Raw genomic sequence first — 15,173 nt, 5'->3', positions numbered from 1 at the left:
CTGCTCAATCCACCATTCTCAACACCCACAAAAGCATCCTTGGGTACAAGTCCAGAAAACATCAGCACCCGCGAAAGCGTCCTTGGGTACAAGTCCAGAAAACATCAAGATTGGTTTCAGGATAATGATATGGAGATAGAACAACTCATCTCCAAGAAAGGAAAACCTTTTGTCTCTGGCAGAACGATGCCGATAGCAAGGCCAAAAGAGAAGCTTACTCCAGAGCCAAGGCAAATGTCCAGCACTGGGTGAGGGAACTAAAGAATTCTTGGTGGACGGAGAAAGCCCTGAAATCCAGAAACTGGCAGACTCTGGTGACACAAGAGGCTTCTTCAGTATCACCACGTCAGTCTATAGTCCACGTTACTCCAGATTAAACCCCCTGTGCTCAAAGGACAGGGAGAACTTGCTAAAAGATCGAAAGGATATCAATGATTGATGGTGGCCTGTGATATTAAACCTGGTTCTGATTTTGACTTTCAAGAGCTTCTTAACCACGACAGCACTCCTGAACCAGAGGTTATGAATCAGAATCTCCAGAGGCCTGTGCGAGTAGACAAGGGGGATCCTTGCAGTATGAAAGAGGTTCGTGATGGTGCCTGGACACTGAAAAGCAATGAAGCCACGAGTCCTGATGCGATCCCAGCAGAGACCCTTAAGGAATGTGGACCAGCACTCCTGCACCACAAGTATGCCTTCCTCCTAAAGGTCTGGGAAAAGGAAGAGCAGGGGGCTCCCTCAGAGCAGGGGGATTCTCTTAACAATGACATATTCAAGAAGAGAGATAAGGCAAATTGAGGCAATTACAGGGGTATCTCCCTGCTGTCATCACAGGCAATGTGCTTGCATGTATTCTTGTTCAGCAACTCTGAAGAAGTACTCCCTGAACACAGTGTGGTTTCTACCCATCTAGAGGTACCGCAGACATGGTCTTCACAGCATGCCAATTACAGGGAAAATGCCATGAATAAAGGCAACCCTTAGACTTGGCTTTCATAGATTTCACAAAGGCATTTGCCTCAGAAGACCGCCAAGTGCTCTGGTATATACTATCCTGGCAAGTACTTACAAATACAGAGACTACTGCATGATGGCATGTAGGCCTCAGTACTCAGTAATAGTGGCACTGAATCTGAACCCTTCACTATCAAGACAGGAGTCAAACAGGGCTGTATCACTGCACCTAGCCCATTTGCCATCTTTATTGCTATCATCCTTCACCTTGTAGGATCTTGTGAATAAAACACGCTAGAATTGTTTTTGTGCTTAATAAAAGCCATAGTTCTTTACTTCCATTGGGAACAAAACAAAAGCAGCCGCTTTACACAGATGTCATTATGTCAGGTACCATCTCTTAAAGTGAGCACAACAACTCAATGTCAGTGTTTGTGATTTGTGTAGAACAGTGTCTATTATGAACAATATGTGTTATCTGTCTCCCATTATATTACCCTGCAATCTCACTGGCCAAGACCTACCACAGGGAATCCCTTTTGGGTATAGAATGGACAACAGGCTTTTAAACCTCAGCTGGGTCAAGGCCAACTATCATGGAGTTTCAGTATGTGGACGACAACGCCATCATAGCACGCTCTGAAGGAGATCTACAATGCATCCTGAATGCCTTCTGTAAAGGCATATAGAGCCCTGGGTCTTGTTTTGAATATAAAAAAAGACACAAGTCCAAAATCAGCTACCACCCAACCAACCATTATCTGGCTCTCCATAAAAGTTGACAGTCATCCTTGAAAATGTAGACTACTTTCCCTGCCTTGGCAGCATTCTCTCCTCAAAAGCAGACATGGACTCCAAGATCAACCATCGCTTAAGTAGCACTGGTGGAGCCTGTGCAAGATTAAGGAAAAATTAAGGAAGAGTGTTGTCCTTCCTACATTACTGTATAGAACTGGACAATGGACCACCTGCAGTATCTGAAAGCCCTGGAACAATGACACCAAATAACATTACACCACAGATTTTGAAGATCAGCTGGAAGGACAGACAAGCATACGGGAGGAGGACAACATGAACAGCGTCACCACCACGATAAAGCCACACTAAATCCAATGGATAGGTTATGTCATTCAGATGCCTAACTCATGTCTCCCCAAGCAGACCCTTTACTTCCACTTAAAGGCAGGTCAGCGATCCCCTGGTGGGCAAAGAGAATGCTTCAAAGCTAACATTAAAATCAACCTGAAGAAATTCAACATTATACCTAAAAACTGCAGAGAGCAAGTGGACACAAAATAATCTGCAGATGCTGGGGTCAAAGCAACACTCACAACAAGCTGGAGGAACTCAGCAGGTCGGGCAGCATCCGTGGAAAAGATCGGTCGATGTTTCGGGCCAGAACCCTGACAAAGGGTTCCGGCCCGAAACGTCGACCGATCTTTTCCACGGATGCTGCCCAACCTGCTGAGTTCCTCCAGCTTGTCGTGAGTGTTGCAGAGAACAAGTGGAGGCTGGGAAAGGAGAGAATGACCCAACCACTATCCACAGTCACACTTACTCTTGGCCACACTGCACCAGAATATGTGGATCCTGGATCCTGGATTGGCCTCGGCAGCCACCTGAGGACCCACCAACAGACGAACCCTTAGGAGAGCATCATACTCAACTTGGCAAACACAAGAAGACTCTGCTTCACAGAGACATGGCTCACCCCAGGCACTCCAGACACTGAACTCTAGTCCAAAGGCATCACCTTCCTCTGCCCAGACTGGAAGATGGCATCAGATGAAGGTGGAGGCGGCTGTGTTTGCTTCATTGTGGTGACAGACGTGACAGTTCTCTCTTAGTCCTGCTCCGCCAACCTGGAACACCTTGCAGTCGAATTTTGTCCATTTTCCCTGCCTAGAGAGATCTCTGGTGTCATTCTAGTAGTGGTTGATCTCCTACCACTGGCAAGCGTTACGGTAGTACTCGAGGGACGGGCATCATTCACGAGACACCGTGTCCTGATGCCTTCTTGATCATCACGGGTACTTCCACTGAGTCAGCTGGATGAAGCATCTGACAAATTACTACCAACATGTCATGTGCAGAGCCAGAGGAGCCAACACACTTTCTCACTGTTAGACCACCATTAAGAGAATGCCTACCTTTCCATCTCACACCCGCCATTAAATTTCTGAACGGACAGTGAACCCATGAACACCACCTCACCATCTATCTCACTAATTTTGCTCTCCTTTGCACTACATATATAAAACATTTTTTAAAAGTTATGTATATACCTCTACAGACACAATGCATTCTGGTTAATTGCGACACACTGGGACCAGTACATTTTGGCCCAATTAAGTGGCTGCCCCAATTGGCCAAATTTGCCTGGAAATAGTTAAAAAGATATAAAAAAGACAAACTGAGGAACAAATAATGTATTTAAATGAAATACAAAACAAATTACATCACTACCAATAATACTACAGCATTATAAAATGGTGTATTAGCTCTCAATAGTTATCACCGGAGGAATTCATCCACTGTATGCAATGGACAAATTTGGTTAATCGTGGCAGCCGCTTATTTGAGATAACTGTTAAAGAGCAAAAACTAATTGAGAAAATAGCCTTTGTTTATTTCAAGCACAATGCCACTTAATTGGGACAGGAGACTGTTGCCGAACAGTTTCTATCTAGTGTCAGTCGCGTGCACTTGTGTGGACGTTAGACACTACACCATGCTTTAAGGCTGATTTATACTTGTGCGTACTAGCTTATGCTGCGGCCTACGCAAGTAGGCTATGCCATTGTGAGCATTTAAACTTGTGCGTTGGTGTGTCTGCATCGCTCTGCAATTCACCGCCAATATGCTAGTTGCTAGTGGGGTTTCTATGCCACCGTATTGAGTTTCTTCATGTTGAAACTCAACACAAAGAAACTCAAACTTCAAACAATGGCGACTGAAACTGAAGGAAGGTGAACCTTCTGTGCTTGTCCAGCCACTGAGAGACACGGACGAGGAAATGCATTTCAAATATTTTCGGATGTCGGCAGGTAGATTTGACGATTTGGTTCATCGTCTCCAAGCATTTATTTCGCATCAATATACACACAGTATACTCAGAGACTGGCAGTCACCATTCGAGTTTTAGCTTCAGGTGGAAGTCAATAGGCTGTAGCAGCTAGCTACAAACTGGCGTCAAGCACAGGGTCCTCCATAATTTTGGAGGTCTGTAAAGCTTTATGGAAAGGATTACAGCCAGAGCTCCCTCCCTGCCCTTCAGTCGCCCAATGGGAAGCTATTGCAGCATAGGAGGAAATGGTATGTCACCAAGCAGACCAATCACAGTTGTTGCAGTCTGCGACGCCGTGATGTGTAGTTACATTTTGGGACAGGTGCGCATTAGGCTAGGGTGTAAGGTTCGGTGTAGATACAGGGTAGGGTTCACAGCTATGCCGTACCTACGGCGTATATTTGACGCACAAGTTTAAATCAGCCTTTAGAGTGAATAGTTTTTAAATAGCATCAGTTGCGTGCATTTGTGTTCAAAAAGCAGTGGTTTTTATCACTGACAATTTGTGAGAAGTAAGCAGTAAAACAATTTAGAATTGTTCTGCTCACTATGATTTCAAGCATTCGGGCTCAGAGATGCCAGAAATGGCTGGGAGTGACTATGAAAGAATTTCACTACTTCAACAAGCTAAGAACAATGAAGGAGGTAAAAGGTTTCTTAGCACTCGGACAAGAATTATTAGGCTAGAAAGCAGCTTTTTCCTCCCGGCCGTGAGACTACTGAAATCCCAGCCACCACCCAGCTCTCACCACGTATGAAGCGCCAGTGGCATCATGCTGTTTGGCAGTGTGCATGTAAAGAGTTGAAATGATAACAAACTTGAACTTGTTACAAAAATGTGCACATTCTCACTATTTCACTTAAAGCGTTAATCTGGGATAATGTGCGATAAACACCATTGAATGTTGAAATTTAATAAACTGAGTTTTAACTGGGAGATCGTTTGATTCCTTTGATTTTGTATCAATGGGATAATCTGTAATGGGGAATTCCAATGTAAATAAAATACTCCAGCTCAGCCTGATCTCACAAGTTCAGATGTGCTGAGCATGACGTTCGTCACCATGGCATCAGTAAAATAAGACGATGATTGTATTTATCACGTACGTATGTACTGTTTCACATCTCTCTTAAGAAGGGTGACTCAACGTTGAGCTGTCGTGTACTTGAACCTATTTTGTATGCCACAAATACTCTGTATGCAGTAACCAACTGACTCACTAAATATTTATTACTTCACCAAACATAATCCGGGCAGTCACTTTATTTCAGTGCAGTTGTTACACGAAATATGATATAAAATGCCATTTGAGGCACATTTTGAACTCAAATTATGCAACATTTTGGCAATAAACATGAGGTTATAGTTTTAGTTTATTCCGGACAATCCATCTGCAGGTGATGACTGCAAATAGCAACTGGAGCATCTTCTCAGAAATTAACAGTCACAAGACAATCACTGCACTGGTGTACGACATGTGAGGCAATTCACGTGTGAAACCAACTGGATTACAGCCGGCTGAATGCAGAAGTCAAACCTTTGGCATATTCCCCAGTGTAAGTGAAGGGGAGATTGTTATTAAAATCACTGATAATTTAAAGCATCTTACACTTACTCGCTGATTTGCCAGGCAATATTTGATTCCATTCTACTTTGGTCAGATCCTCAGTCCCCTCATATGAATATTTTTTATTGACTCATTACAACACCACCGGCTCCATGCCAGCTTCCAGAAGAACAATCCCAGTCCCATTATCCTCATTTTCTTGCAACTTATTCCATCTTACATGCTCATTAAATCCCCTTTGATTTTTTTTTCATTTACCTGTACTTAGGTGTCATATACAGTTGCAAATTAATCAATAACATGCCCTTGAGCGGTGGGAGGAACCCAGGGCATCCAATGGGAACCTATAGAGCCAGAGAGACAGCAACTGAGATCAGGATCAAACCCAGATCCTTGAAGCTGCGAGGCGGCGGTGCTAAATTGCTGTGTCACTCTGCCCTCCGTTTTTCCTTTGTTTACATTTGGGACCATTGAAGTAGCACTATAACTGCAGGCTCTGAAATAACCTGCACTTTTACATTTCCCACCTGCGTGCTTTAATCCTTGGAACCACATCCAGCACTGCTTCCTTCCTTTTGGGTTGGAAACACAGTGAATATGAAAGACCTCTTCGAAAAATATCAGCAAAATTAACGTTTGGTAAAGGTCATTGACTGAAAATATTAACTCTGCTCCTTTGACAACAGACACTGAAAGTTTCCAGTATACAGCACTTGTTTTGTTTAAGATTTTTACTTTCTGTAGCATTTTCCTAAGTTTAGGGAGTTTAGAGTCTTGGAGCACTACAGCACAGAATCAGGCCCTTTGGCCCATCTAGTCCATTCTGAACTACAATTCTGCCTGGTCCCATTGACCTGCACCAGGACCATTCCCCTCCAATCCATGTATTTATCCAAACTTCTCTTAAATATTGAAAACGAACCTGCAACTACCACTTCAATTGGCAGCTTGTCCCACACTCTCATCACTTCAGGAGTTACTCTCCCCTTTGTCTTTTTAAAGCTTTTCTATTTTGAGATAAAGCACGGAAACAGGTCCTTCTGGCTTAATGAGCCCACGCTGCCCAATTACACTCATGTGACCAATTCACCTACTAACCTGCTCGTCTTTAGAATGTGGGAGGAAACTGGAGCACCTGGAGGAAATCCACGTGATCACAAAGACAATGTACAAACTCCTCACAGCAAGCAGCGAGGTTGAAGCCAGGGCGGTGGCCCTGAAGTCGTGTTATGCTAACCACTATGCTACTGTTCCGCTCATCTTACCCTGCCGTTTTGTTGTGATTCCTTTTTTAATTGTCAAAGTAGCTTTCAAAATATTCACTTAAAAGAAGATGTGCATACTTGCATTCAGTAGGCCAGATACTCTTTTATGTCGATGTAAACTGTAAAATAAATATTGGCTTGGAGGCATAGGATAAACCAGGTATTCTTCAAAGTACTGCAGAGCGATCCTCTACCCAGTAGTAGCCAAACCTTTTTGAGTCACTGTCCCCTTTGGATCCCAGACCATATCCCTGCATTCCACTCTCCCTCTCCCGCTATTGCATGAAAAAGACAAAGAATTTTGATTTACGATGCACAATAAAAGAAAATAAGAACTGCAAATTCAAAGCTGTGACAAATAATCGCAAAAAGTTATTCAAATCTATTCAAAGCTACAAGTAAAATTATTTCTTTATTAAATTACAGTAAAAGCAATTTTCATCAGCAATTTTAGAGCATACATTAGTAGTTCAACTAGTCACTACTTTATTGCGTTTTCACCTCTCAATGAGATAGATGGGCTTGGTGCAGTGATATCAGCTTCTCAACGTCGGACTGAATGTCACTCGTAAGGAGTCTCAGATCCCCACATTCAGTAATTTGCAGTCTGTTTCATTCCTTTGAAAGAAGTTGGGTGACTGCATTGAAACTGCACTCCAATAAGTATAAAGTTGGAAAGGCTGTAAAGAACATCTTGACCTTTTTCCACAGTGCAGGATAGTATTTAGAGATTTATTTCTGTTACCAAAAGTCTTGATATGACTTTTTGTACCTCGGCTTCAGCTCAAAGTTATGTTGTAGTGAGATCAGTTCGTCCTTTATCCTTCCTGTTAATTCCTCGTTACAAGTGTTCAGAAATGGATTTATTACCCAATCTGGAGATTCTGAGATCTCTCTGAAGTGTCTTATGCAGATCACCCATCACTTGAAGCTCGTCATCTCGAATTCTTTCTTTCTCTTCCAACTCAGAGAGGCTCAGAAACTGGGAGAGGTCGCAATGGCCAACATTGCATTTAAATAGAGTTAACTTGAACAGAAATGTGGAGACAACTGATTTGACTTTGATAAGATTCACAACATTTCCTTCCAATTGAGAACAGTTGTCATTAAAATTTGCAAATAATTCTGACAAATAAGAATTGCCATGCATAATATCCTTGAGTTGATTATTGAATGAAGCATTTGTGTCTTCAAAGAATTTGATCGCAGTTTCAAAAATTGCATAAAAGCATCTCAGGCAGTTTCCTTTTGAGAGCCATCTGACTTCTGTGTGCAACAGCAAGCGTTCAAACTGCTCATCATTCTCAATACAACGCTCTCGAAATAGTCGAGAACTGAGAACATGGGACTTGATGTTATTTACTGCTGTGATAACAGTATTTAATGATCTGTGCAGTTGATCACTGGGTTTTTTGTGACAATATATTCTCTGTGAATTACGTAGTGAATGGTAAATTAGGGAGGTACAGCTTTGTTTCAAGAAAGTAATAACCCCACAGTGGCATCCTATCATTGATGGTGTCCCAACTGTTGTATAAGCAAGAGTGCTACTGGGTGAAATGTCCTCCTCTTTGAGAAATTGCTCAATAAGCCAAAATATTGACTTCCCCTTCGTATCGGTTTCTAGTCCCCCTGCAAATAACAACTCCTGAACCAGGCTTTCATCTTTTATGAAGCAAGCACAACCAAGAAGCGAAGATTCATTGCCTGGCAATGATGACTCATCCAATTGTGGAGCAAATTCTGTTGTTGTCACGTTCTCTGACATTTCATCTATTTATCTTTGAACAGAGTTGTCACTGAGTGGAATGGCCTTAATTACTTGGTCTGGTGACTTGTGCAAAACCATATTCAGAACTTCCCTTACTGCTGGCAGAATCAGTTCTTCTCCAATCTGGGGCTTTCCAGATTTGGCAATGAGCAATGAAATGTATGAAGCATGCAAACCATCATTGTGAGGTGCTGGAAAACATGTTTTGAAGTGTTTTCTGTGTCTGAAAGTTCTTGTTTGCTTTATCAGAGAGCTTTCTTTTTAAATGTTCAAGAAACCTGGATGGTTTCATTGCTCCATTTGAAAAAAAACTTTTTCTCAAACCATACTGCTGTTGGATGCTTGGTGCTGGGATACAGTCAATCCATATTTCTGATAGTCCACACTATACTGTCTACACTTCTTTTTCATTTGATCTGTTTCTGCCGATTTGTTATGGATTAACAACCACGGTCAGTTGCCCATGGTCAACCTCAAGTGCACAGTCAATGAAGGAGAGAGTTACGATGTCATCATAGCTCAGGCAAAGCCTGTCTGAAAGTACATGAAGTGAGGCAGCAACATCTTGGTTGGCCCATAGTCTAGAGAAGTGCTGTCAACACCATTCGAAAAGGCAGGTTCTGAACTTTGTCTCACTGAACTAATTCACAGCAATCATGTCACTGCCTGCTTAGAGTATGGGAATCGTTCTAGCTAACACTGTACCACAGTAGTGAACAGCAGTAATGTGCGGGCCAGGCCCGGAAATAACATTACTTCTTAAGTCTAGGTTTCTCAAGATGTGCCAAATACAGAACTGTCACATTGCTTATAATGTGCTATGAGCAAAGTCTAAGAGAACTGTGTGTTAGCAGAGATGAGGTGATTACATGATCATTGTAATCAATTACAAGGCATTGAGGATCAAATTATTATAATAAGTAATTCATTTCTTAAGTTAAACATGTAATCCCTTGCTAATAAGTGCCCCCACCACCACCAACCCCCACCCCCTTTATCTTTATTGCCCCCATAGGTGGGGGGGGGTGCGATATCACCCACTGCTCTACAACTACCTGTAAGTGCAGGCAGGAACTTAGTTTATCTTCTCAACCATCTCTTCGTCAACAGTGCATTGAGTATCAGCCGAATGTTTTTGCCTTTAGAGTGGGATGTATGCCTATAACCTTCATTCTTGTGTGCTGCTAATGGAGCTACCGCCGACTTGCATTCTTCAGTTCTAATGAGTATGCAAGTGGTTAATATATCTGACAATAAACTGGCTGTTTACAACACTCTGTTCTGGATTCCCCACATGCTTGAAGTCTGCACTGATATTGAGTTCAAGGTGAGGTGACTGTCTACAGTGAAGAAGGTAAGAAAGATCAGAAGGTTAACCCCAAGCCAGCACTGCATGGTGGCACTGTAGGAGGCTCAGTGTTCGAATGTTATCTGTGGTAAAATTGTTTTCAGAGATATGGGAGTGGACTGGCAACTGAAAAAGTGGGAAAAGATTAAAGATAAAGCCAAAATAAATTCTGCAGTCCTCTGAATGAGGTAAAAAATTACTCTTAGATAATGTTTGTGTGAATAAGGATAAGCTTATCGTTATTAATTCAGCAAAGTTGTATTCCTAGTTATACAAAAAAGAAACAAAATGCTGGAGGAACTCACTGGGTCACGCAGCATCTGTGAAGGGCAATGGACAGTCAATGTTTAAGACATCTGGGCCCAAAATGTTGATTGTCCGTTTCTCCTCACAGATACTGCTGGACCTGCTGCGTCCTGCTGGTTTTTTGCTTTTTTGTTGTCCCACAGATTCCAGCAGCTGCTTTCTCTTTTGTCTCCTAGTTATACAGCTTGGTTATATGGCACGCCATGTAAAAAAAGTCTGTTCAACTCAAATGCTCCAGCACTTGTTCTGAAAACCCAATATGCCGCAGAAATAACTATCTACCCGCACTATATATTACAAACAATGCAAAGGCATTCATTTGTCTGTCTCTGTTAGCTTGAGGCTACAGTTTTATCTTTGATGAGCTTATCAGTTAGTTACATCCTCTGAGCCGACATTGGCGGAAATGTGAAGCTGATCACATGAAAGGCTGTTGCTCTTTACAGAGATACATTTGAGAGGAAATTTATTAGACTGGAAATTTTGGTGGTAGTTTTACACAGAATAGAACTCTCATTTCTGTCCAAGTGTTTGGAAACAATGTAGCATGTCTCTGTACCTGAATTGCTCAAACCCAGAGAGAATCTAGGAAGGTTTACTGCACAATGGAAGTTAACTGCATAATGGATTTTTTGTGTGTGTGTATTTACTGCATAGAATCTGAGGCTTTGCAGTAAAGATATATTCACAGAACAAAGTGAAATTGTGAGATCTGGATAGATACTTGCATCAAACTTCAGTTTACCGTTATGGTCATTTTTAATATTTTCCTTCAATAACAACATTAATAGACCTGGTGTATGGTTAATTTTTAAAACAAAACTCTTCTATTTCCATGAACTTAAATAAATAGTGCAAATGATAATGGCGATCCACTACTACTAAAGGCATAAAAGTTATGGATGTGCATTACTGTACTAGAGACTAGAATATCACTAAAGTGGAAGAAGGTCTAGGATTTTTCTGAAGGTAATAGGATTATAATACATGATACAGATCAGGATAGTCCAGAATTGCCTAACTTTCTTAGTTTGGGAGGTTAAGTAAGAACTCTTGATAACCATGAATTGAACCCTGTGGGAAAAAATAACAGGATGTATCAAAGAATTTTTACAACATTCTGTAAAGTTAGGAATACGAAGTAAATTAATTATCAGAATACATATATATTACAATATACTACCCCAATCATTTTCAGAATCAGAACCAGGTTTAATATCACCAGCATATGTCATGAAATTTGTTGTTTTGCAGTACCAGTACACTGCAGTATGTAGTAATAAACACTAAATTACAATGAGAAGCAAGTATAAAAAAAATTAGCTCAGTAGTACAAGAAGAGAGGGAGTCTTCATGGATTCATTGTCAATTCAGAAATCTGATGGCGGGGAAGAAGAATCTGTTCCTGAAATGTTGAGTGTGTGTCTTCAGGCACCTGTACCTCCTCCTTGATGGTAGCAATGAGAAGAGGGCATGTCCTGGGTGAGGGAGGTCCTTAATGATGGATGCCGTCTTTTTGAGGCGTCACCTTTTGAAGGTGTCTTAAGTGCCAAGGAGGCTAGTGCCCATGATAGAGCTGACTGAGTTTACAACTTTATTGCAGGATTTATCGATCCTGTGCAGTGGCTCCTCCATACCAAACAGTTATGCAACCAGTTAGAATGCTGTAGAAACCTGTGAGTGTCTTTGGTGACATACCAATTCTTTTCAGACTCCTAATTAAATACAGTTGCTGTTGTGCCTTCTTTTGTAATTGCATCAATATGTTGGGCCTAGGATAGATCTTCAGAGATGTTGACACCCGGAAACTTGAAACTGCTCACCATTTCTACTTCTGATTCCTCGATGAGGATGTGTGTGTCCCCTTGATTTACCCTTTCTGAAATCTGCAAGCAATTCCTTGGTCTTTCTGATGTCAAATACAAGGTTGTTGTTGTGACATCACTCAGCTAGCTGATCTATCTGGTTCCTGTACCCCTCTTCATCAGCATCTGAAATTCTGCCAACAATAGTTGTGTTGCTGGCAAGTTTATGGATAGTGTTTGAGCTGTGCCTAGCCACACAGTCATGGGTGTAGAGAGAGTAGAGCAGTGGGCTATACACACGTCCTTGGGGTGTGTCAGTGTTGATTGTCAGCGAGAAGGAGATGTTATATCCGATCTGTACAAACTGTGGTCCCCTGTGAGGAAGTTAAGGATCCAGTTGCAGAGGGAGCTACAGAAGCCCAGTTTTGGAGCTTGTTGATTAGAACTGAGAGTATGATTGTGTTGAATGTTGAGCTGTAATCAATAAACAGCAGCCTGACATTAAATATTACTATTGTGCAGGCGATTCAAGGCCGAGTGGAGAGCCGGAGAGATTTCATCTGCTATAGACCTATTTTCTAATGGCAATTCACAGTAAAAACAACAAAACATAATAGGGTCAATGAAAAACTGTACAGAAACAAAGACAGACAATCAATGTGCAATAGACATAAAATGTTGCCAAAATCAAAATAAATAAACAAACAAACAAATAAATAAATTGATAAATGGGTGGATGGATGAATAAATGAAAGATATTGAGAACATCAGTGTGATGCCCTTGAAAATGAGTCCATAGGTTATGGAATCAGTTCAGTGTTGGGCTGAGTGAAGTTATTCACTCTGGTTCTGGAGCCTGATGGTTGAGAGGTAACAACTGTTCCTGAACCCGGTGGTGTGGGTCCTGAGGCTCCTGTACCTCCTTCCTGATGGCAGCAGTGAGCAGGAACATGGTCTGGATGGTGATGGTCCTTTATGATGGATACTGCTTTCCTGCTACAGCACTCCTTGTAGATGCGGTCAGTGGTGGGGAGGGCTTCATTTTTGATGGACTGGACTGTATCCATTACTTTTTGTGGGTTTTTCTGTTCAAGGGCATTGGTGTTTCCATAGCAGGTCTTGATGCAACCAGTCAATATACTCTCCACCGTGCAGCTAATGAAGTTCGTCAAAGTTTTAGATGGTATGTCGAATCTTCACAAACTTTTAAGAAAATAAAGGAGCTGTCATGCCTTCTAAGAGATGACACTTGCTTCCTGGACCCAGGTCAGTTGCTCTTTAATGGTAACGCCAAGGAATTTAAAGTTGCTGAACCTCTCCACCTCTAATCCCCTGATGAGAACTGGCTCTTGGATACCTGGTTTCCTCCATAATCAGCTCTTCAGTTTTACTGAGTTGATTGAGTGGTTGTTGTTGTGGTGCCATTCAGCCAGACTTTCAATCTCTCTCCTAGCCATCACCACCTCTGATTTGGCCTACCACAGTGGTGTCATCAGCAAACTTAAATCTGTCAATGGAGCCTATTATTCATTCACAGAGGCAGAGGTAACAAATAGTGCTGCTTTAAGGAACTATACTGTATATTTGACTGAGAGGATTATAATGGATCACAGTCCCTTACGTAAATCTTATCAATGACATGGTGCCGGTTCAAAGGTACAACTTAATGTCAGAGAAATGTAGACAATATACATCCTGAAATGCTTTTCCTTCGCAAACATCCACAAAAAGAGAAGTGCCCCAAAGAATGAACAGCAGTTAAACGTGAAAACCCCAAGTTCCCCCCACCCAGCTACCCCCCCCTGCACGTAAGTGGCAGCAAGCAGTGATCTCACCTCCCCCCCAGCAGAAAAAAGCACACCCGCTACCAAGCACAAGCGTGACTTAGGTGATAGCAAAGACACAGACCTTGCAGTTATCCCAAAGACTATCGCAATTCATCCAGCATTCGATAAACCCCAGGTTCTCTCTCTCCCTAATAAGGGAGAAGGAGGTGTCCCCCATTTTCACAGCGAGCAAGAGACATAAGAACAACCCACTGGTTTGCAATATTAAAAAGTCCATTTTGTCACTTTTTACGATCTCTGTGACTGAAGATCGCAAAGATCTCGGGTCTTCAGACCTACAGCGAAAGATTTTCCGGCCTCCCTGATGACACACGAGTCTCCTGCCATGACACTGATCCTTGATCTGCCTGTCTTCAGAGCCCCGAGACCTTAGGCTTCCAAATACCATAAGAACATAAGACAAAGGAGCAGAAGTAGGCCATTCGGCCCATCGAGTCTGCTCCGCCATTTTATCACGAGCTGAACCATTTTATCCTATTTAGTCCCACTGCCCCACCTTCTCACCATAACCTTTGATGCCCTGGCTACTCAGATACCTATCAATCTCTGCCTTAAATACACCCAATGACTTGGCCTCCACTGCTGCCCGTGGCAACAAATTCCATAGATTCACCACACTCTGACTAAAAAAATTTTTTCGCATTTCTGTTCTGAATGGGCGCCCTTCAATCCTGAAGTCATGCCCTCTCATACTAGATTCCCCCATCATGGGAAACAACTTTGCCACATCCACTCTGTCCATGCCTTTTAACATTCGAAATGTTTCTATGAGGTCTCCCCTCATTCTTCTAAACTCCAAGGAATACAGTCCAAGAGCGGACAAACGTTCCTCATATGTTAACCCTCTCATTCCCGGAATCATTCTAGTGAATCTTCTCTGTACCATCTGCAACGTCAGCACATCCTTTCTTAAATAAGGAGACCAAAACTGCCCACAGTACTCCAAGTGAGGTCTCACCAACACCTTATAGAGCCTCAGCATCACATCCCTGCTCCTATACTCTATTCCTCTAGAAATGAATGCCAACATTGCATTCGCCTTCTTCACTACCGACTTAACTTGGAGGTTAACTTTAAGGGAATCCTGTACGAGGACTCCCAAGTCCCGTTGCATCTCAGAACTTTGAATTCTTTCCCCATTTAAAAAATAGTCTGCCCGTTTATTTTTTCTGCCAAAGTGCATAACCATACACTTTCCAACATTGTACTTCATTTGCCACTTCTCTGCCCATTCTTCCAATC

This window comes from Mobula birostris, chromosome 1 (assembly GCF_030028105.1).
Source record: "Mobula birostris isolate sMobBir1 chromosome 1, sMobBir1.hap1, whole genome shotgun sequence".
Taxonomy (NCBI): Eukaryota; Metazoa; Chordata; class Chondrichthyes; order Myliobatiformes; family Myliobatidae; genus Mobula; species Mobula birostris.
Note: the sequence above shows the minus strand (reverse complement) of the source record.